This window comes from Capricornis sumatraensis, chromosome 15, assembly GCF_032405125.1.
Source record: "Capricornis sumatraensis isolate serow.1 chromosome 15, serow.2, whole genome shotgun sequence".
NCBI classification, from domain to species: Eukaryota; Metazoa; Chordata; class Mammalia; order Artiodactyla; family Bovidae; genus Capricornis; species Capricornis sumatraensis.
This window is the reverse complement of record NC_091083.1, coordinates 4567425-4590227: the sequence shown is the minus strand read 5'-3', so window position 1 is coordinate 4590227 and position 22803 is coordinate 4567425. Positions and strand designations below refer to the sequence as shown.

General features: G+C 39.6%; 1 protein-coding gene across 1 annotated transcript in view; it reads right to left on the bottom strand.

The window, feature by feature from the left end:
• PLCB1 (phospholipase C beta 1) overlaps nt 1–22803 on the bottom strand; it is an 854775-nt gene that overhangs the window by 790572 nt on the left and 41400 nt on the right. The window lies entirely within an intron of this gene.

Below are 22803 nucleotides of genomic sequence, written 5' to 3'. Positions count from 1 at the left end.
TGTTACATAAATACCTTATTAATACAGTAATCAATTATTCAATGCTTTATCTTGTCCATATTTTTATACACAGGCACAGTACCATGATCACTGTAAAATGTGTAACAGTACTATACATCTACTGATTTAATTACCTACTTTTGATATTTTCTGTATTTCTACATATGGATTAGGCACTGTCAGCTCTAGCACCGGGAACTTTCCCATGACACAGAAAAATTATCATTCACAACAACATGACAGGTAGAAAATCTGCCACAACTCTGCCTCATTCATCATTGCAGACTTTGGCCTTTATTACAGACATAAGTGCTGAGGAATTGTCAAAAAGGAGCTGATCAGCTATAGAATTCTAGGAAGAGGAGAGATATACCTGTCAATAACCTACAAACCCCATTACTGGGCATATACCTTAAGAAAACCATAATTCAAAATGGCATATGCACCCCAATGCTCACTGCAGCACTATTTACAATAACCAGGAGATGGAAAAAACCTAAAAGTCCAACAGAGGGATGTATAAAGAATATGCAGTACCTATATACAATGGAATATCACTCAGCCATAAAAAATAACCAAATGAGATCATTATTAGACCTAGAGTCTGTTACAGAGAGTGAAGTAGTCAGAAAGAGAAAAACAAATACCAAATGTTAACACATGTGTGTGGAAACTAGGAAAATGGTACAGATGAATTTATTTCCAGGGTGGGAATAAAGACACAGGTGGAAAGACCAGATATGTGGGCACAGGGGAGGGAAAGGGGATGGTGGAACAAATTGGGAGATTAGGATGGACATATATACATTAAAGTGCTGCACTCAAGCCAGCAAGTTTGGAAAACTCAGCAGTGGCTATAGGACTGAAAAATGTCTTTTCATTCCAATTCCAAAGAAAGGCAATGCCAAAGAATGTTCAAAGTATTGCAAAAGTGCACTCATTTCCCATGCTAGCAAAGTAATACTCAAAATTCTCCAAGCTAGGCTTCAACAGTACATGAACCAAGAACTAAAACTTCCAGATGTTCAAGCTGGATTTAGAAAAAGCAGAGGAACCAGAGATCAAATTGCCAACTTCCATTTAATCATAGAAAAAGCAAGAGAGGTTCAGGAAAACATCTATTTCTACTTCATTGACTACACTAAAGCCTTGGACTGTGTGGATCACAGCAAACTGTGGGAAATTCTTAAAGAGATGGAAATACCAGACCACCTTATCAGCCTCCTGAGAAACCTGTATGCAGGTCAAGAAGCAACAGTTAGAACCAGACATAGAACAATAGACTGGTTCCAATTTAGGAAAAGAATACACCAAGGCTGTATATTGTCACCCTGCTTATTTAACTTAAATGCAAATAACATCATGTGAAATACCCGGCAGGATGACTTACAAGCTGGAATCAAGATTGCTGGGAGAAATATCAATAACCTCAGATACACAGATGACTCTAGCCTTGTGGCAGAAAGCGAAGAGAAACTAAAGAGCCTCTTAAAACTCAACATTCAAAATCCAAGATCATGGCATCTGCTCCCATCACTTCATGGCAAATAGATGGGGAAACAGTGGAAATTGTGACAGACTTTATTTTTTTTAGCTCCAAAATCACTCCAGATGGTGACTGCAGCCATGAAATTAAAAGACACTTGCTCCTTGGAAGAAAAGCTATGACCAACCTAGACAGCATGTTAAAAAGAAGATGCATTACTTTGCTAACAAAGGTCTGTATAGTCAAAGCAACGGTTTTTCCAATAGTCATGTATGCATGTGACAGTTCGACCATAAAGAAGGCCGAGAGCCCAAGAATTGATGCTTTTAAACTGTGGTGATGGAGAAGGCTTTTAAGAGTTCCTTGGACTGTAAGGAGATTAAACCTGTCAATCCTAATGGAAATCAGTCCTGAATTTTCATTGGAAGGACTGATGTTGAGGCTGAAGATCCAGTACTTTGTTCACCTGATGCCAAGAGCTGACTCATTGGAGAAGACCCTGATGCTGGGAAAGATTAAAGGCAGGAGAAGAAGGGGACGCCAGTGGCTGAGATGGTTGAATGGCATCACCGACTTGATGGGCATGAGTTTGAGCAAGTTCTGGGAGAAGGTGAAACACAGTGAAACCTGGTGTGCTACAGTTCACGGGGTTGCAAAGAGTTGGACAGGGTAAAGCAACTGAACAAAAACAAACATACATTACCATGTGTAAAATGGATAGCTGGTTGGAAGCTGCTGTATAAAACAGAGAGCTCAGCTCAGTATTCTGTGATGATCTAGATGGTGGGATGGGAAGGTGGGAGGGTGAGTCAGGAGGAAGTGGATATATGTATATAGCTGATTCACTTTATTGTACAGCAGAAACTAACACAACATGGTAAAACAACTGTATTCCAAATAAATAAAAGAAATGGAGTGGCAAGCCCTATCCATTCAATTTTATTCACTTAAGCAGTGTTTTGGGTAATGAAACATTCATAAACACTCTTTAAAATTAGCTAGATGACAAAAGTCTAGCTTACCAAAATGTGAATCAAATTACTGAAATTAAGTTAAGTTAAATCTTTTTAATCATGAAGAGAAACTTGTAGACTACATCAGCATGTGACAGAATAAATGGAAGAAGGAACCAAAATCTAGAATTTTGGTCATGACAAAAAAGGGTCCAGACAGCTGGTTGGATAGTTGAGATGAAGAGCAGGAAAAGGTGAAGATAACTCCAAGGTTTTAACTTGGGAAGGAAAATAAGATACTGCAATAAACTGAAACAGGGATATAGGGACACAGAATTGGGGAGGGGTGAAGGAATATGAGTTCATTGTGAGGGGCTGAGTTTGGAGGGCCTGGAGGGCAGCAAAGTGGAGATTTACAAAAGGCAACGGGCACGTGGTCAAAACTACAGACTGAGGCTAAATAATGACCGTCCATGTGCCAGGAATGGGAGAGGCCATCCAAGAACAAAGACTAACGGAAGAGGCCCAGTGCGAGCCTGGGACAGATGGACTCAGCCTGCTTAGATCCTCTGAAAGCCATTCATACTTATGCTAAGGCCACAGCCGCAGCTGGTGCTCCCAACCAATGCCTGACCCTAGAGATGGATACAGACCCTTTCCTAGGAGAGGAAACTCCTCTGACAATTGCCTTTGACTCCTTCAAGTTTGTTGTACCTTCCTTAAAAGCCACGCCACTCTAGGATACTTCCAACCAACCCCTTCTCCCTCTCTCTTTCACTCAGGGTCAAACTTACACCACAGGCTGAAGGGTCTCCCAACCTCCCCAGCTCTCTGCAAGTTTTACTCACAGAGGTGTTTCTCCTAATTAAACCCTTTCAGATTTAATCCCATCTTGGCATCTGCTTCTCAGATCTGGGCCACTGCAGGCACATGGAGGCACCCAGCTGACTTTCCTCCCCTGGTTGTTTCAATCAGAGTGTTTTAGCATCACACAGGCAAAGAGGTTTGCGAGATATTTTGTACCTTCTGCACACAGAAAAAAAAAATTATCTATGGTGCTTATCTCATAGTCAATAAAGAATAAAGTTATTAAGTAACCTACCTCTCTATTGAAAGAGCATTCGTACAATTCTAAACCTAAACAATATGGTAAAGAGTTAAGAATATTAGCATCAGTTTCATGATACATGCCACACAAACAAGTACAAAAACTCAGATTATCCTTGTAGTTCATTCACATACTCATAGAATATATATATATATATATATATATATATATATACATATATATACATATATATACATATATATATATAAAATTTCACAAAGAATATATTAATTAAACCACTTGAGAACTAAAATTCCTTCATGAATAAATTTCATATTCAAAAGTTAAAACTAAGATTCACAAAATAAAGAAACAATACCAAACACCCTAAAAAAGAAATCCAAACTTCTGGGTAAAATTAAAGTATATGAGCCATTTTTAGTGAATTATTTCATCTTTAAAAAAGTCTCCAAAACTACAGCAACAAAAAAAAGGTAGAAGGTTAAAAGAAAAAAAATCCAATTCAGTAAAGACACCACAATCTCATTCTAGAAGAAAGTGAAATGATGCCAAAAACATTTTGAGGTAGAAACAAGTGAGACCAAAGGATTTAAAGTGCTTTCAAGTAAGGATTCACAAACAAAATTGTGATAGGTAAATATTCTCATTCATGCAGCAATTTAAGACCTAGAATCCTCATGAATCCTCCTTTTAAATTAGCTGCATGACAAAAATGCAGCGAACCAAACAGTAAACCAAAAGATAGAAGGCAGGAAAGAAGAGTCTGAGACAAAAGAAGTGATGCTGAGAATTGAATCCACTCAGCTAACACTTTAACTTTCTTTTTGGAATAACTAACGGTCACTGACTAATAAATCACAATGATTTTGAAGAGCTAGAGTCCACTACAGGACTTCCCTGGTGGCTCAGACAGTAAAGCATCTGCCTACAATATGGGAGACCTGGGTTCAGTCCCTGGGTCGGGAAGATCTTCTGGAGAAGGAAGTGGCAACCCACTCCAGTATTCTTGCCTGGAAAATCCCATGGATGGAGGAGCCTGGTAGTCTACTACAGTCCATGGGGTCGCAAAGACTCAGACACAACTGAACGAATTCACTTTCAGAGTCCACTAGTGCCTCTCCTGCCCAGCCATTCACACACCAGGCAAATACACTCACTAATGTCATATAACTGTCTACATGCAAATACAGACAAGGAACATTCTTATCATCTCTGTTTATTGCACACTTTCTGAACATGAACATTTTACTGATCAGCATATCTCAGAGATCTAAGTAAATACAAAGAGCTCTCCTTGCTCCTTTCCCCTCCTCCTCCCATCTCCTCCTTAGCTGCAAAACATAGAAGAATAAATTATGTCAACTAGTCCCTTATGGTTGAACACTTAGGATGTTTTAAGATAGACTTGATAAGCAACTCTGAGATGAATAACCTTGTACATAGGTCATTTTGTACATGTACAGATATACATGACTTCCCAGGTGGTGCAGTGGTAAAGAATCCACCTGCCAATGCACAAGAATCAAGGACACAGGTGTGATTCCTGGATCAGGAAGATCTCCTGGAGAAAGAAATGGCAACCCATTCCAGTATTCTTGCCTAGAAAAGCCCATAGACAGAGGAGCCTGGTGGGCTACAGTCCATGGGTCTCAAAAAGATGGACAAGCCTGAGTGACCGGAACACATACACAACAGAGATATACAAAAAAAGGTAAACACCCAGAAGAGAAATTACCGGGTTGAAAGATAAATGCACTTTTAGTTCTGGTAGATAGTACTGAATTACACTACATAAGAGTGGCACTTAATTGCACTTTTCCCAGCAATACATGATAAGGCCAATGGCAGACTTCACAATTATTGACAATCTTGATTATTGACAATTATCATTATTGACAATTGGTAAAAAATGGAAATTCACTGTGGTTACAATTTGCATTTCTACCATTATGAATAAGTTTGGGTTTTCTTTGTCATATCTAAGCACTTTTTACAATTCCCATTTTAATTTGATTGCTGGTCTTTAAATTAACTTTAAATAATTTCAGGAGTAATGACCATGGAGCACTGTGGCATGGTAGAAGACTTAAAAATATAAGAATTAATATTATAACTAATACAGATAGGGATTGTGAGAGCAAAGTGAAAAAGATGCAATATTTATCTAATATCTTAATTGTTCATGGCAATAATTACACACGGTTAAAGGGAAAAAATTTTTGTTATGTAAGTACTGACTTGAACTTCAATTTCTTTCATAACATTTTTTCTTTAATTTTAGAGAGATCCTTTAGAAACAACTTACTTTGCAGTGAAATTGTTATCTGGAGTTCAACTCTTTAGGTTATATTCAGATTATTTTTCATGCTAATTTTATGTAAAATGAAATCTAACATGTTAATTTAATTATAATTACCATATGGTCCATTTTTTAAAAAGAATTCCTATTTATGTGTTACTTTTCTATAAGTATAAAAAAGTCAGTATCTGAAATATATTCTCCAAAAGTTAATGTGTTTCTGGGTGAAGGTATCTGAAGAAAATTTTATTTTAGTGTATTATTTTATTATTATTTTACATTTTATAATGATTCTTTACCATTATTCAAAAAAAGCTGTTATTTAAAAACTAGAAGTAGTCAGAATTTTCAAGATGATATATGCAAAATATATAATTTACAGTCAAACCAACAAAACCATCTTCCTTTCTTGGAAAGATAAATTTTTTTTGTTATACTAATAAATAAATTAAATTAATTAGAATAAAAATTTATCTTAAAATTTTATTTAATTTTTATTTAAAATAAAGTAAATAAATCAGATACCAAGAGTCACTTTTATCTATGTGGCTACAAATAAAGCAACTGAATATTGTTTAGATTTAATTTGAGAAATTATTTCCTATACTTCAAAATCATACAGTGATCTGTGGACCATGAAGCAAAAAACCTGAAATGTATTTTTAAAAAGCCAATTTATAATTAATTCTCTCTTTGCACATGCTATTACCTGACTAGAGCATGCAAATTTTACCCTAATGTACCTGGAGCCTTATAGTCATATTTCACATTCTGAACTAAAAAGTAAATCTAAGCTTATTTTGTTTCATTTTATTTAAAGGCCCCCTTCTATAAGCCATATTTACAAACACTACAAAATTTTTCTTCTCTTGCTAACTTCATATTTGAGAACAGTATATCAAAACATACCTGCATTAATTTAAAACTGATTGGCATGGCTTTAAAATACTCTTTATGCTTGTTTGTTTTATTTAGCAGGTGAAAGATCAACTGCATTGGAGAAAATTTAGACATGGTGTACATATAAGTGTAGAGTACAGAATTTCAAGTTAACCTAAATTTGAATTATAATTCATAGCTACTAAATTCTTTGACAAACTCTTCATTTCACAGTAGCAATTTCGTGAGTTAGATAAGTCTTTTTTTCCCATTTTACATATGCCAATCAGAGATATTAAAATATTTCCTGAAAGTCAAATATCTAGTTAAATGGAGAACTAGAACCCCAAAGGCTATGCAGTCCATTTCTTTGTCTGTAATGGATAAAGACAGCTGTATCTGTTACCTGCAATAATGCTGCATAAGAAACAACCATAAAACCTCAAGGCAACAGAATATATATCTAACTTTGTTCATAAGGGTATAGGCCAGATGAATGGACCTACTGATCTGGGCCAACCTCAGCTGAGCTCAGCTGTCTTGCTCACACACATGCAATCAACTAGCAAGTCACATGGTTAGCCAACAGTCCAGCAGGACTTACCTCTGCTCCACGTTGTCTGCTGGCTTCTATCAGGCAGGCCTGAGCTTGTTCTCTTGACAAAGAAGCAGAAGCACAAAAGAACTCTTGTAGTCTAGGATCAGATATAACACTGCATCACTTCTATCACATTCCATTGGACAAAGAGAGTCACAATGCTGGCCAAAATCCAAGAGGTGAGGGAGTAATCTCCACTTTTTTAATGGGAGAACCAACAAAGTGAAATTACAGAGGCGTGAAGACAAGGGAAAATTTGAGGCTACATATCCTCCACAACAGTGTAGCTGTTGTATACATGGTTCACATGCTTTATTTCTCAGAGAATTGCTAGTGCTGAGTAGGTTCTGACCTACATTTCAGAAAGATATGAGTGAATACTCATATTTACTGTGAGTGAATACTACTGTGAATACTACTGCTTCTGTATGCTTACAGAGATTTCACTGCAGGTATCACTCACTAACAAAGAGAGGGCATGATCTTCTTTGTAGGGACACACTTGAAGAAAAGTCCATACCAATGGCAGTGATATTAGCTATGGTCACCATAAAACTTCTGAATGGCCAGGCTATTGGCTTTAATCAACACTGAGAATCATTGTATGTCCTGCTTAGAAACTAAGTAAACTGCAAAACAGTAAATTTCTTTGAGTTATTGTGCAAGCGCTTTTTCGTGTACCAGCTATACCTCCAAATTCATCTCCCCACCCCATACCCTAGTTTTCTGTTTGCTCTGGCATTTTCCTTTTAAAAAAATAAAAAACCCTATTTATTATATTAGTTTCTGTTTTCAAAAGTAATACAAAGTCATCATAAGAAAGTCTGAATATGAAAGGCATAATAAATAAAATAATTCCACCCATATTCCTATATTCCTTCCATGAAAGGAAGACCCATGTTTCTTCCAGAAGCAGAAGATATTAGAAGAGTTGGCAACAATACACAGAAGAACTATAGAAAAAAGATCTTCATGACCCAGGTAACTATGATGGTGTGATCACTCACCTAGAGCCACAAATCCTGGAATGCGAAGGCAAGTAGGCTTCATATAGAAAGCATCACTACCAACAAAGCTAGTAGAGATGATGGGATTCCAGTTAAGCTATTTCAAATCCTAAAAGATGATGCTGTTAAAGTGCTACACTCAGTATGCCAACAAATTTGGAAAACTCAGCATTGGCCACAGGACTGGAAAAGGTCAGTTTTCATTCAAATCCCAGGAAAGGCAATGCCAAAGAATGTTCAAACTACAGCACAATTGCACTCATCTCACAGGCTAGCAAAGTAATGCTCAAAATTCTCCAAGCCAGGCTTCAACAGTACGTTAACCATGAACTTCCAGATATTCAAGCTGGATTTAGAAAAGGCAGAGGAACTGGAGATCTAATTGCCAACACCCACTGGATCACAGAAAAAGCAAGAGTTCCAGAAAAACATCTACTTCTGCTTTATTGACTATGCCAAAGCCTTTGTGTGGATCACAACAAACTGGAAAATTCTTCAAGAGACGGGAATACCAGAACATCTGACCTGCCTCCTGAGAAATCTGTATGCAGGTCAAGTAGCAACAGTTAGAAGTGAACATGGACTGGTTCCAAATCAGGAAAGGAGTACATCAAGGCGATATATTGTCGTCCTGCTTATTTAACTTATATGCAGAGTACATCATGTGAAATGCCAGTCTGGATGAAGCACAAGCTGGAATCAAGACTGCTGGGAGAAATATCAATGACCTCAGATATGCAGATGACACCACCCTTGCGGCAGAAAGCGAAGAGGAACAAAAGAACCCCTAGATGAAAGTGAAAGAGGATAGTGAAAAAGTTAGCTTAAAACTCAACATTCAGAAGGGCGGTCCTAAGATGGCAGAGGAATAGGATGGGGAGACCACTTTCACCCCCACAATTCATCAAAAGAACATTTCAACACTGAGTAAATTCCACAAAACAACTTCTGAATGCCGGCAGAGGACATCAGGCACCCAGAAAAGCAGTTCATTGTCTTCGAAAACAGGTAGGAAAAAATATAAAAGACAATAAAAAAGACAAAAGAGGTAGGGAGGGAGCTCCATCCTGGGAAGGGAGTCTTACAAAGAGAGAAGTTTCCAAACACCAGGAAACACTCTCACTGACGAGTCTGTGGCAAGTCTTCAAAGCACAGAGGGTGACATAACAGGGAGGAAAAATAAATAAATAATTAAAACACACAGATTACGAGCCCAACGGTAACTCCCCCAGTGAAGAAGCAGCGCAGATGCCTGCATCCGCCACTAGCAAGCCGGGGCTGGGCAAGGAGGCCCGAGCTGCAGTGCTTTTTAAGGATCGGGCCCGAATGCCCCGAGGGTAACCAGAGCGAACTAACTTGGGCTAGCAAACCAGACTGTGGGATAGCTACCACGCGAAAAGCTCTAACATAAGACACCACCAGGACTGCGCACAGAACAAAAGACAGAACAGAATTAGCCAGCTGCAGACCAGCCCCTCTGGTGACAGGCAGCCAGAGCCAGAAGGGCAGGAACGGGGCAATAGCAGCCCAAGAGAGACATTAACTACCAAACAGCAAACAGGCTTCTTTGCTAACTAAGACTTCCTGGGGTTCTGGACAGTCACCATCCGCCTGAGAAGGGGTGCCAGTTGTACACCCAGAAAACTGAGCAGCAGGGACAAGAGAGGCAATAAGTTGCAGTAACCGCGCTCGCCAAACACCTGAGCTACTCAGACCCGGGAAGGGCACAAAACACAGGCCCAACCGAGACTGTGCCTCTGAGAACTACCTGAGTGCCTGAGCCTGAGCGGCTTAGACCTGGGCAGTGCATGTAGCCCAGGGCCAGCCTCAGACTGTTCCAGGCGGAGCAACCTAGAGCCTGAGCTGTGTGCGCCATGAGCGGGGGCAGGCCCTGCGTGGCTGAGAAACTGCGAGCACACGCCACTGTTATTTGTTTGGAGCACCCCTCCCTCCCCACAGCACGACTGAACAAATGAGCCTAAAAAAAAGTGTCCGCCACCACCCTCGCCCCGCCCCACCCCCCACCCCCGCCCCCCCGCCGCCGTGTGTCAGGGCAGAAATCAGACACTGAAGAGACGAGCAAACAGAAGAAGCTAAAACAGAGGGAACTGCCTTGGAAGTCACAGGTGCAATAGATTAAAACCCTGTCGTTAGTACCGACTACATAGAAAGAGGCCTATAGATCTTGAGAAATATAAGCCGGACCAAGGAAATAACCGAAAGTGAACTGACCCCACACTGCCCACAACAACACCAGAGAAAGTCCTAGATATATCTTTAATATTTTTACAATCATTCTTTTTTTGTCTGTTTTTTCTTTTCTTTTCCTTCTTTTTTTAACATTTTTTTAAATTTTTAAGTCCTCTATTTCTCCTTTAATTTTCATTTTTATAACCTACTATTACTTTTCAACAAAAAAAGACTATTTTTAAAGCAAACTTCATATATATATATATATATTTAATAATTCTTGTGACTTTTTTCTTCTTCTTCTTCTTTTCTTTAATATTGTATTTTTGAAAATCCAACCTCTACTCTAGATTGTTAATCTTTGCTTTTTGGTATTTATTATCAATTTTGTACCTTCAAAAACCCAAACTTCAACACCCATTTTTACTTGAGAGTGAGATTACTGGCTTGAATGTTCTCTCCTTCTTTAAACTCTCCTTTTTCTCCACCAGGTCGCCTCTGTCTCCACCCTCCCCCTTCTCTTCTCTACCCAACTCTGTGAATCTCTGTGTGTTCCCGACGGTGGAGAACATTTAGGGAACTGGTTACTGGCTGGATCTGTCTCTCTCCTTTTCATTCCCCTCTTTTATCCTCCTGGCCACCTCTGTCTACTTCCTCCCTCCCTCTCCTCTTCTCTGTATAACTCCGTGAACATCTCTGAGCAGTACAGACTGTGGCGTGCACATAAGGAAGTGATTACTGGATAGCTTGCTTTCTCCCCTTTTGATTCCACCTCATCTCATCTAGGTCACCTCTAAATATGCCCTCCCTCTTCTCTTCTCCATGTAACTTGGTGGACCTCTCTAGGTGTCCCTCAATGTGGAGAAACTTTTCATCTTTAACCAAGATGTTTTATCAACAGTGTGGTATAGAAGGAGAAGTCTTGAGGCTACAGTAAAAATAAAACTGAAAACCAAAAGCAGGAGGCTTAAGTCCAAATCCTGAGAACATCAGAGAACTCCTGGCTCCAGGGAACATTCATCAATAGGAGCTCATCAAACACCTCCATACCTACACTGAAACCAAGCACCACCCAAGGGCCAACAAGTTCCAGAGCAAGACACACCATGCAAATTCTCCAGCAACACAGGAACACATCCCTGAGCTTCAATATACAGGCAGCTCAAAGTTACTCCAAAACCACTGACATCTCATAACTCATTACTGGACACTTCATTGCACTCCACAGAGAAGAAATCCAGCCCCACCCACCAGAACACCCACACAAGCTTCCCTAACCAAGAAACCTTGACAAGCCACTGATACAACCCCACCCACAGTGAGGAAACTCCATAATAAGAGAACTCCACAAACTGCCAAAATACAGAAAGGACACAACAAACGCAGCAATATAAACAAGATGAAGAGACAGAGGAATACCCAGCATGTAAAGGAACAGAATAAATGCCCACCAAACCAAACAAAAGAGGAAGAGATAGGGAATCTACCTGATAAAGACTTCTGAATAATGATAGTGAAAATGATCTAATATCTTGAAATCAAAATGGAATCACAGATAAATAGCCTGGAGACAAGGATTGAGAAGATGAAAGAAAGGTTTAACAAGGACCTAGAATAAAAAAAAAAAAAAAGAGTCAATATATAATGAATAATGCAATAAATGAGATCAGAAACAGTCTGGAGGCAACAAACAGTAGAATAACAGAGCCAGAAGATAGGATTAGTGAAATGAAGATAGAATGGTAGACACAAATGAATCAGAGAGGAAAAAAGAAAAACAAATTAAAAGAAATGAGGACAATCTCAGAAACCTCCATGACAATATGAAACGTTCCAACATTCGAATTATAGGAGTCGCACAGGAAGAAGACAAAAAGAAAGACCATGAGAAAATACTTGAGGAGATAATAGTTGAAAACTTCCCTAAAATGGGGAAGGAAATAATCACCCAAGAAACCCAGAGAGTCCCAAACAGGATAAACCCAAGGCAAAACACCCCAAGACACATATTAACTAAATTAACAAAGATCAAACACAAAGAACAAATATTAAAAGCAGCAAGGGGGAAAAAAATAATAATAATAAATAAAATAAAAAAGTAAATAAATAAAATAAAAGCAGCAAGGGAAAAACAACAAATAACACACAGGGGGATTCCCATAAGGATAACAGCTGATCTTTCAATAAAGACTCTTCAGGCCAGGAGGGAATGGCAAGGCATACTTAAAGCGATGAAAGAAAATAACCTACAGCCCAGATTACTGTACCCAGCAAGGATCTCATTCAAATATGAAGGAGAAATCAAAAGCTTTACAGACAAGCAAAAGCTGAGAGAATTCAGCACCACTAAACCAGCTCTCCAACAAATTCTAAAGGATATTCTCTAGACAGGAAACACAAAAAGGGTATGTAAACCTGAACCCAAAACAATAAAGTAAATGGCAACGGGATCATAGTTATCAATAATTACCTTAAACATAAATGGGTTGAACGCCCCAACCAAAAGGCAAAGACTGGCCGAATGGATACAAAAACAAGACCCCTCTATATGCTGCTTACAAGAGACCCACCTCAAAACAAGGGACACATACAGACTGAAAGTGAAGGGCTGGGAAAAGATATACCATGCAAATAGAGACCAAAAGAAAGCAGGGTAGCAATACTCATATCCAATAAAATAGACTTTAAAACAAAAGCTGTGAAAAGAGACAAAGAAGGTCACTACATAATGATCAAAGGATCAATCCAAGAAGAAAATATAACAATCATAAATATATATGCACCCAACATAGGAGCACCACAATATGTAAGACAAATGCTAACAAGTATGAAAGGAAAATTAACAATAACACAATAATAGTGGGAGACTTTAATACCCCACTCACACCTTAGGATAGATCAACTAAACAGAAAATTAACAAAGAAATACAAACTTTAAATGATACAATAGACCAGTTAGATCTAATTGATATCTATAGGACATTTCACCCCAAAACAATGAATTTTGCCTTTTTCTCAGGTGCTCACAGAACCTTCTCCAGGATAGATCACATCCTGGGCCAAAAATCTAGCCTTGATAAATTCAAAAAAAATTAAAATCATTCCAAGCATCTTTTCTGACCATAATGCAGTAAGATTAGATCTCAATTACAGGAGAAAAACTATTAAAAATTCCAACATATGGAGGCTGAACAACATGCTGCTGAATAACCAACAAATCACAGAAGAAATCAAAAAAGAAATCAAAATATGCATAGAAATGAATGAAAATTAAAACGCAACAACCCCAAACCAGTGGGACACTATAAAACCATTTCTAAGGGGAAAATTCATAGCAATACAGGCATACCTCAAGAAACAAGAAAAAAGTCAAATAAATAACCTAACTCTACACCTAAAGCAACTAGAAAAGGAAAAAATGAAGAACCCCAGGGTTAGTAGAAGGAAAGAAATCTTAAAGATTAGGGCAGAAATAAATGCAAAAGAAACAAAATAGACCATAGCAAAAATCAACAAAGCCAAAAGCTGGTTCTTTGAAAGGATAAATAAAATTGATAAACCATTAGCCAGACTCATCAAGAAACAAAGGGAGAAAAATCAAATCAATAAAATTAGAAATGAAAATGGAGAGATCACAACAGACAACACAGAAATACAAAGCATCATAAGAGACTACTATCAGCAACTAAATGCCAATAAAATGGACAACGTGGGAGAAATGGACAAATTCTTAGAGAAGTACAACTTTCCAAAACTGAACCAGGAAGAAATAGAAAATCTTAACAGACCCATCAAAAGTACGGAAATTGAAACTGTAACCAGAAATCTTCCAGCAAACAAAAGCCCAGTTCCAGATGGCTTCACAGCTGAATTCCACCAAAAATTTAGAGAAGAACTAACACCTATCCTACTCAAACTCTTCCAGAAAATTGCAGAGAAAGGTCAACTTCCAAACTCATTCTATGAGGCCACCATCAACCTAATACCAAAACTTGACAAAGATGCCACAAAAAAAGAAAACTACCGGCCAATATTACTGATGAACATAAATGCAAAAGTCCTTAACAAAATTCTAGCAATCAGAATCCAACAACACATTAAAAAGATCTTACACCATGACCAAGTGGGCTTTATCCCAGGGATGCAAGGATTCTTCAATATCCACAAATCAATCAATGTAATTCACAACATTAACAAATTGAAAAATAGAAGCCATATGATTATCTCAATAGATGCAGAGAAAGCCTTTGACAAAATTCAACATCCATTTATGATTAAAAAAAAAAAAACAACTCCCCAGAAAGCAGGAATAGAAGGAACATGCCTCAACATAATAAAACCTATATATGACAAACCCACAGCAAACATTATCCTCAATAGTGAAAAATTGAAAGCATTTCCCCTAAAGTTAGGGACAAGACAAGGGTGCCCACTTTCACCGCTACGATTCAACATATTTCTGGAAGTTCTGGCCACAGCAATCAGAGAAGAAAAAGAAATAAAAGGAATCCAAACTGGAAAAGAAGAAGTAAAACTCTCACTGTTTGCAGATGACATGATCCTCTACATAGGAAACCCTAAAGACTCCACCAGAAAATTACTAGAGCTAATCAATGAATATAGTAAAGTTGCAGGATATAAAATCAACACACAGAAATCCCTTGCATTCCTATACACTAATAATGAGAAAACAGAAAGAGAAATTAAGGAAACAATTCCATTCACCATTGCAACAAAAAGAATAAAATACTTAGGAATATATCTACCTAAAGAAACTAAAGACCTATATATAGAAAACTATAAAACACTGGTGAAAGAAATCAAAGAGGACACTAATAGTTGGAGAAATATACCATGTTCATGGATCGCAAGAGTCGATATACTGAAAATCAGTATACTACCCAAAGCAATCTACAGATTTAATGCAATCCCTATCAAGCTATCAGCAGTATGTTTCACAGAGCTAGAACAAATAATTTTACAATTTGTATGGAAATACAAAAAAACCTCAAATAGCCAAAGCAATCTTGAGAAAGAAGAATGGAACTGGAGGAATCAACCTGCCTGACTTCAGGCTCTACTACAAAGCCACAGTCATCAAGACAGTAAGGTACTGGCACAAAGACAGAAATATAGATCAATGGAACAAAATAGAAAGCCCAGAGATAAATCCACACACCTGTGGACACCTTATCTTCGACAAAGGAGGCAAGAATATACAATGGAGTAAAAACAATCTCTTTAACAAGTGGTGCTGGGCAAACTGGTCAACCACTTGTAAAAGAATGAAACTAGGACACTTTCTAACACCATACACAAAAATAAACTCAAAATGGATTAAAGATATAAACGTAAGACCAGAAAATATACAACTTCTAGAGGATAACATAGGCAAAACACTTTCCAACATAAATCACAGCAGGGTCCTCTATGACCCACCTCCCAGAATACTGGAAATAAAAGCAAAAATAAACAAACGGGATCTAATTAAAATTAAAAGCTTCTGCACAACAAAGGAAACTAGAAGCAAGGTGAAAAGACAGCCTTCGGAATGGGAGAAAATAATAGCAAATGAAGCACCTGACAAACAACTAATCTCAAAAATTTACAAGCAATTCATGCAGCTCAATTCCAGAAAAATAAATGACCCAATCAAAAAATGGGCCAAAGAACTAAACAGACATTTCTCCAAAGAAGACATACAGATGGCTAATAAACACATGAAAAGATGCTCAACATCACTCATTATCAGAGAAATGCAAATCAAGACCACAATGAGGTACCATTTCACACCAGTCAGAATGGCTGCGATCCAAAAGTCTACAAGCAATAAATGCTGGGGAGGGTGTGGAGAAAAGGGAACCCTCTTACACTGTTGGTGGGAATGCTGGTAGCACAGCCACTTTGGAGGACAGTGTGGAGATTCCTTAAAAAAACTGGAAATTGAACTACCTTATGACCCAGCAATCCCACTGCTGGCATACACACTGAAGAAACCAGAATTGAAAGAGAAACATGTACCCCCAATGTTCATCACAGCACTGTTTATAATAGCCAGGACATGGAAGCAACCTAGATGTCCATCAGCAGATGAACAGATAAGAAAGCTGTGGTACATATACACAATGGACTATTACTCAGCCATTAAAAAGAATACATTTGAATCAGTTCTAATGAGGTGGATGAAACTGGACCCGATTATACAGAGTGAAGTAAGCCAGAAAGAAAAACACCAATACAGTATACTAACACATATATATGGAATTTAGAATGATGGTAACGATAACCCTGTATACAAGACAGCAAAAGAGACACAGATGTATAGAACAGACTTTTGGACTCTGTGGGAGAGTGTGAGGGTGGGATGATTTGGGAGAATGGCATTGAAACATGTATAATGTCATGTAAGAAATGAATTGCCAGACCAGGTTCGATGCAGGATACAGGATGCTTGGGGCTGGTGCACTGGGATGACCCAGAGAGATGTTATGGGGAGTGAGGTGGGAGGGGGGTTCAAAATTGGGAACTCATGTACACCCGTGGTGGATTCATGTTGATGTATGGCAAAACCAATACAGTATTGTAAAGTAAAATAAAGTAAAATTTAAAAATAAAAAGAAAGGAAAAATAAATAAATAACCCCCCCCAAAAAAAAAAAACTCAACATTCAAAAACCAAGATCATGCATCTGGTCCCATCACTTCAAGGCAAATAGATGGGGGAAACAGTAGAAACAGTGACAGACTTTATTTTCTTGGGTTCCAAAATCTCTGCAGATGGTGACAGCAACCATGAAACTAAAAGACACTTGCTCCTTGGAAGAAAAGCTATGAGCAACCTAGACAGCATACTAAAAAGCAGAGACATCACTTTGCCGACAAAGGTCTGTATAGTTAAAGCTATAGTTTTTGCAGCAGTCATGTATGAATATGAGAATTGGACCATAAAGCTGAGCACAAAGAATTGATGCTTTTGAACTGTGGTATTGGAGAAGACTCTTGAGAGTCCCTTGGACTGCAAGGCGATCAAGCCAGTCAATCCTAAAGAAAATCAGTCCTGAATATTCACTGCAAGGACTGATGCTGAAGCTGAAGCTTCAACACTTTGGCCACCTAATGCAAAGAACTGAATCATCAGAAAAGTCCCTGATACTGGGAAAGACTTAAGGCAGGAGCAGAAGGGGATGACAGAGAATTTGATGGTTGGATGGCATCACTGACTCGATGGACATGAGTTTGAGCAAGCTCCAGGAGCTGGTGATGAACAGGGAAGCCTGGTGTACTGCAGTCCATGGGGTAGCAAAGAGTTGAACATAACTGAACTGAACTGAACTGAACTGAATGGAAGCATTGAGCGTTTACTCTGTGCGCTATACCAAGCATTTCAGCTGTGTGATCTAATTTAATCCTCACCAGATTCTTATGAAGCAGCTATATTATTCTCCTTGTGGAGAAGAAGAAACAGAAGCTCAGAGTGGTTAAATAGCTTCCTCAGAGACACACACAATGATGAGATGGGTTTCAAACCCAGGGGGTTGGATTTCAGAGTCCATTATCTTACTCAGGGCATTTTTTCCAAAGAACAGTTTCAAAGATCTTACTCCAAAGAACAATTAGGGAGATTGTGAACTAATTTTATAAAGTACAGATAAAGAGATGGCAATAAAGTGAATGTTTTAACCTCAGTGGCTCCCAGCCCAGTATACACTCACTGGTTAATAGCCTTCCTTGCCTTTCACTGCAGGCTCTGTTGGCTCAGCTGGATACAAATATGCTGATGCCTGCATCTTCCCAGAGCACATTCAGCTTAAAAAAAAGATGAGCTCAGAGTAAGGACTGATCCCTTCTCATGCTTCATTGACAAAACCAACTAACTCGTCCTCAGAACCAATTAACTCATCCTCAGTCAAACTCATGTGTTTCTCATTCCAGAAAAATGCATTTGCAGCCTAGGACAGAAGAAGTGATCTGGAAAGATTTCCACCTCTCCACTATGGAAATTCCCTCACAATAATTTTCCAGCAGTAAAGAACCCTGAGGTTTAATTTCCACTTCCCCAGTGTTCTTCCAGATTTTGACAACTGTCACTAACAGGGTGCTGCCCAAGTCACCATGGGTTGAAATGTGGCTCCACTGCCCCATCACCTCACAGGGATCCTTTCATCTCCAAACACCAACGGCAGACCCAAAGTCTAGGGTATGAAGAGAGACTCCCACCTCACAACAGTATAAGATTCAGTGCTGCATGCATGCAGTCAACACAACAGCACTGCCTCAATATCTCAAGAAGCCTTGGAAGCCATTTGTCAGTTCTGCCCCACTGGGACACTTCACTATTACAGAGTCTCCTATCATTTGAGGAAAAGATTCCTTTTCTGTACTTGATTGCAAAAACCATTACAAATCATCCCCTTCTGTGTTTCAAGGCCTCTTTGCAGTATAGCTTTGCAGACCTTGATATCAAGAGCTGGCATCTATTTCCTCACCCTAGGAATGATTTTATTTCACACATAAGTTGGGGCAGAAGTATCTATACAGCAATTTTGATTCTAGGGTCTTGTAAGTTCCGTTCCCTCTCAGAACTCTGCCAACCCAACACAAAAACAAGACGAAGGATCAGGGACCACCTAGATCAGATCCAAGTCAGCAGCATCCTAGCTGCAGCCTCAGACATGAGGCAGCCATGATCAACAGTTTCATACCCATCCCCAGCTTCCTGCAGTTGCCAGGGAAGCCTGGGTAAACCAGAAAAGGGGTCTACACCACACTGTCAGCCCACACAGCAGTGGCTGAAAGAAAGGCCAATATATTTTGGAGTGGTTTACTGCACAGCAAAAGCTAACTAATATATTTAATCTGCATATAACTACAAGAAATAATTAAGGGGGGAATGATAAAGGGGAAATCTCTCTGAACAGACAACTTAAAATTTAATAAGAAGATCAAACAGTGCCTTTTCTCTTGTAAAGTAGGTTTATTTATGATATGTTCAACTCTGCCACTATATAATAACATGACCTGAATTAAATCACTTGTATGATAAAATTTTACTTCTTTTGGAAGGAATGCTCACAGGTAATTAAGAGATGTGCACTTTAACTTGGGTAACTTTACTAGCTAGTTACATGATTGTGCCAGATTCCATTCCCTGACCCTCAATTACAAGAGACAAAAATGATGGGATAGCTGATAGTTTAATTAAGGCCAAGTCCAATTCTAAAATGAAAGATTTTATGCCGGTTTGTCTTAAATATTAGCATTTTTACCACTACATTTCTATGATGACATAAAGACACTGCATTTAACCCTCCAATTAAGAGTCACTATCACCAAGGTGCCTAGCACAGCCCCAAGTCATGAAGACATGCACAGCAGTGAAGACGATGGCCATATCTGAGTACTATGCTAGAATTTTCTTTTAAGCTTATGAGAGGCAACTGTAACCTCTTCCCAAATTTGCGTCCAGTGGTGATGTAATGGTAGCTTAAAATAAAATACAGTGGAAGAATTTACACCATGGAAATCAGCAAATGCCAACATATCATTTTTCCCAGCAGGAGATCCAGTTGTTAAAACATTTACCAGGACAATATGGACACCTCTCTCATTGAGTCAACATTCTAACAGGGGTGCTAGACACCGTATAACTTTGTGCAAAATATTTTGTGACAGCTATGAGGAGTGTGGCAAAGCAAGGCAGGGAGTGATGCAAACAGCAAGAACACATCCTGCAAGGAGAGGGGAAGTACTGTGATGGCTCCAGGTGGAAGGAAGTGGGAAGGCGTAGACTCACCAGTATGGCTAGTGTGACTGCAACACAGAAAGCAAGAGGCCAAGAGCTTGACTGGAAGGTGGAGAAGGAAGGGGAGAGGAAGCTCTCCAGGGTCCAGATGGTGCAGGTTTAAGGGGGTGGCACCTTCAGTAAGGCAGCAGGACCAGGTCAAGGGTGAAGGGAGGAAAAGATCACTACCCACCTTAGAAATGCTGTCTTCTGGGTTTCAAGGGGATAAGATATTGGATGATGACATAAATCTGCAAGTCTTTGTGTCCAGATGGTAAATGAAGCTGCAAGTACAGATGTGATTCTGGGAGTAGAAAAGAATGGCGACCTAGAGCCAACCATGAAAACTGAGTGGGGTAGAGGAAAATATATGAAAGCAAAGAAGTCAAGAAAATCAAATGTTTCATAGAAATGTGGCAATCAACAATACTAACAATATTCTGATAAAACTTCAAGCACAAAGAGCTAAAAATGGCCAATATATGCTGACATATGGTTTTTCCATATGGTCATGTATGGGCGTGAGAGTTGGACTGTGAAGAAAGCTGAGCACTGAAGAATTGATGCTTTTGAACTGTGGTGTTGTGGTGTGTTGGAGAAGACTCTTGAGAGTCCCTTGGACTGCAAGGAGATCCAACCAGTCCATTCTAAAGGAGATCAGTCCTGAGTGTTCTTTGGAAGGAATGATACTAAAGCTGAAACTCCAGTACTCTGGCCACCTCATGTGAAGAGTTGATTCATTGGAAAAGACTCTGATGCTGGGAGGGATTGGGGGCAGGAGGAGAAGGGGACGACAGAGGATGAGATGGCTGGATGGCATCACCAACTCGATGGACATGAGTTTCAGTGAACTCCAGGAGTTGATGATGGACAAGGAGGCCTGACGTGCTGCAATTCATGGGGTCATAAAGAGTCAGACACGACTGAGCGACTGAACTGAACTGATGCTGACATAAAGGTCACTGGTAGCTTTAGAAAGAACAGTTTGGAGTGATGGGTGCAGAATCCAGGTTGCTATGGACAGAGGAGGCAGTGAAAGGTAAGCAGAGAATACAGGCAAGTCTTTAAAGATGCTTATGTGAATGACAAGGAGAAAGAAAAGAAAGTTGGGGTCAAGAGAGTGCCTAAAGCTTTCTTTAGAGGTGGGACAGGCTTGTCATGCTTAAGACTGATTGTATGGATCTGGTGAAAGAGGGAATATTGATAATACATGAAATGAAAGGGATAAATATTAGTTCAAAATCTTTGGGAAGTCAGGGTCTAGGACCAAAGAGGTAGGAACTGCCTGGGAAAGAGGAGGGAAATGGGAGGAGAGCAGATGAAGGTGAAGGTGGGTTTTGGGGACTCATGGCAGGAAGGAGCTAGAGAGAGACTCTCCCTCCTACCCCCCATTGCCACACTCCCTCTCTCTTCCAGGAAGCTGGTTACAAAAACTACTGGGGGTGAGGCAGCTGGAGAAGGTGTTAATAAACAAGAAAGAGCCAGGAAAACCACTGGCTTTGGGTCCTGATAGACTTGGCTTCCCACCTGTTGTGATCCTAGGTGAGTGGCACAGCCTTGCTAGACCTCGTTCATTTGATCTACGGTGATTGAGCAATCACTGTATGCTAGCAGTGGACTTGACATGCCAACCGTACTGGATAAAGTACTGAAATTTAAAGACTTCCTGACGTATTGCTGCTGCTGCTGCTGCTGCTGCTAAGTCACTTCAGTTGTGTCCGACTCTGTGCGATCCCATAGACAGCAGCCTACCAGGCTCCCCTGTCCCTGGGATTCTCCAGGCAAGAACACTGGAGTGGGATGCCATTTCCTTCTCCAATGGATGAAACTGAAAAGTGAAAGTGAAGTCTCTGTCGTGTCTGACTCTTAGCAACCCCATGGACCACAGCCCACCAGACTCCTCCATCCATGGATTTTCCAGGCAAGAGTACTGGCGTGGGGTGCCATTGCCTTCTCCTCCTGACGTATTAGGCAAGTATAATGAATGAGACACAATCAGCAGAGCGTAATGACAGCTAAGCTGAAGAGGAGCACAAGGCACACCAGGGGGGCTGAGGAAGGGCCCCAATCTAGTTTGGCAGTGTGGGATGTCTTCTTGGGGCAGTGCCACAGCCTAGGCTTCCCAGTGCAAAATGGGGAAAACCAACCGAGTAATTAACAACACAGTCTACAGAAGGCACACAGGCATGATGCGTGCAAAACAGTGGTTTACCAATAAGCTCTCCTTTCCTTCCCTAGAAGTCCTTCTGGTACAATTGAAACCAATTACAAACCCAATTTGTATATTAGACTAATATACAAAGTTCCATTTGCTGCACAAATTTTCACGTTCTCCTTGTTTCTCAATATATATTCTTCTCTAATTATGCACCACAACCATTCCTGAGAGCTACAGCTCCACACAGAAAAATGCACAAAACAACAAACAATGATGTCTTGCACAGGGGATTGTAGAGAAGATTGCAGAAGTGTCGTCTACTCTTTCCTCTTTCACATTTACGGGCCAGATGCAGCTGGATCCTAGATATCTGAGTCCCTGCCT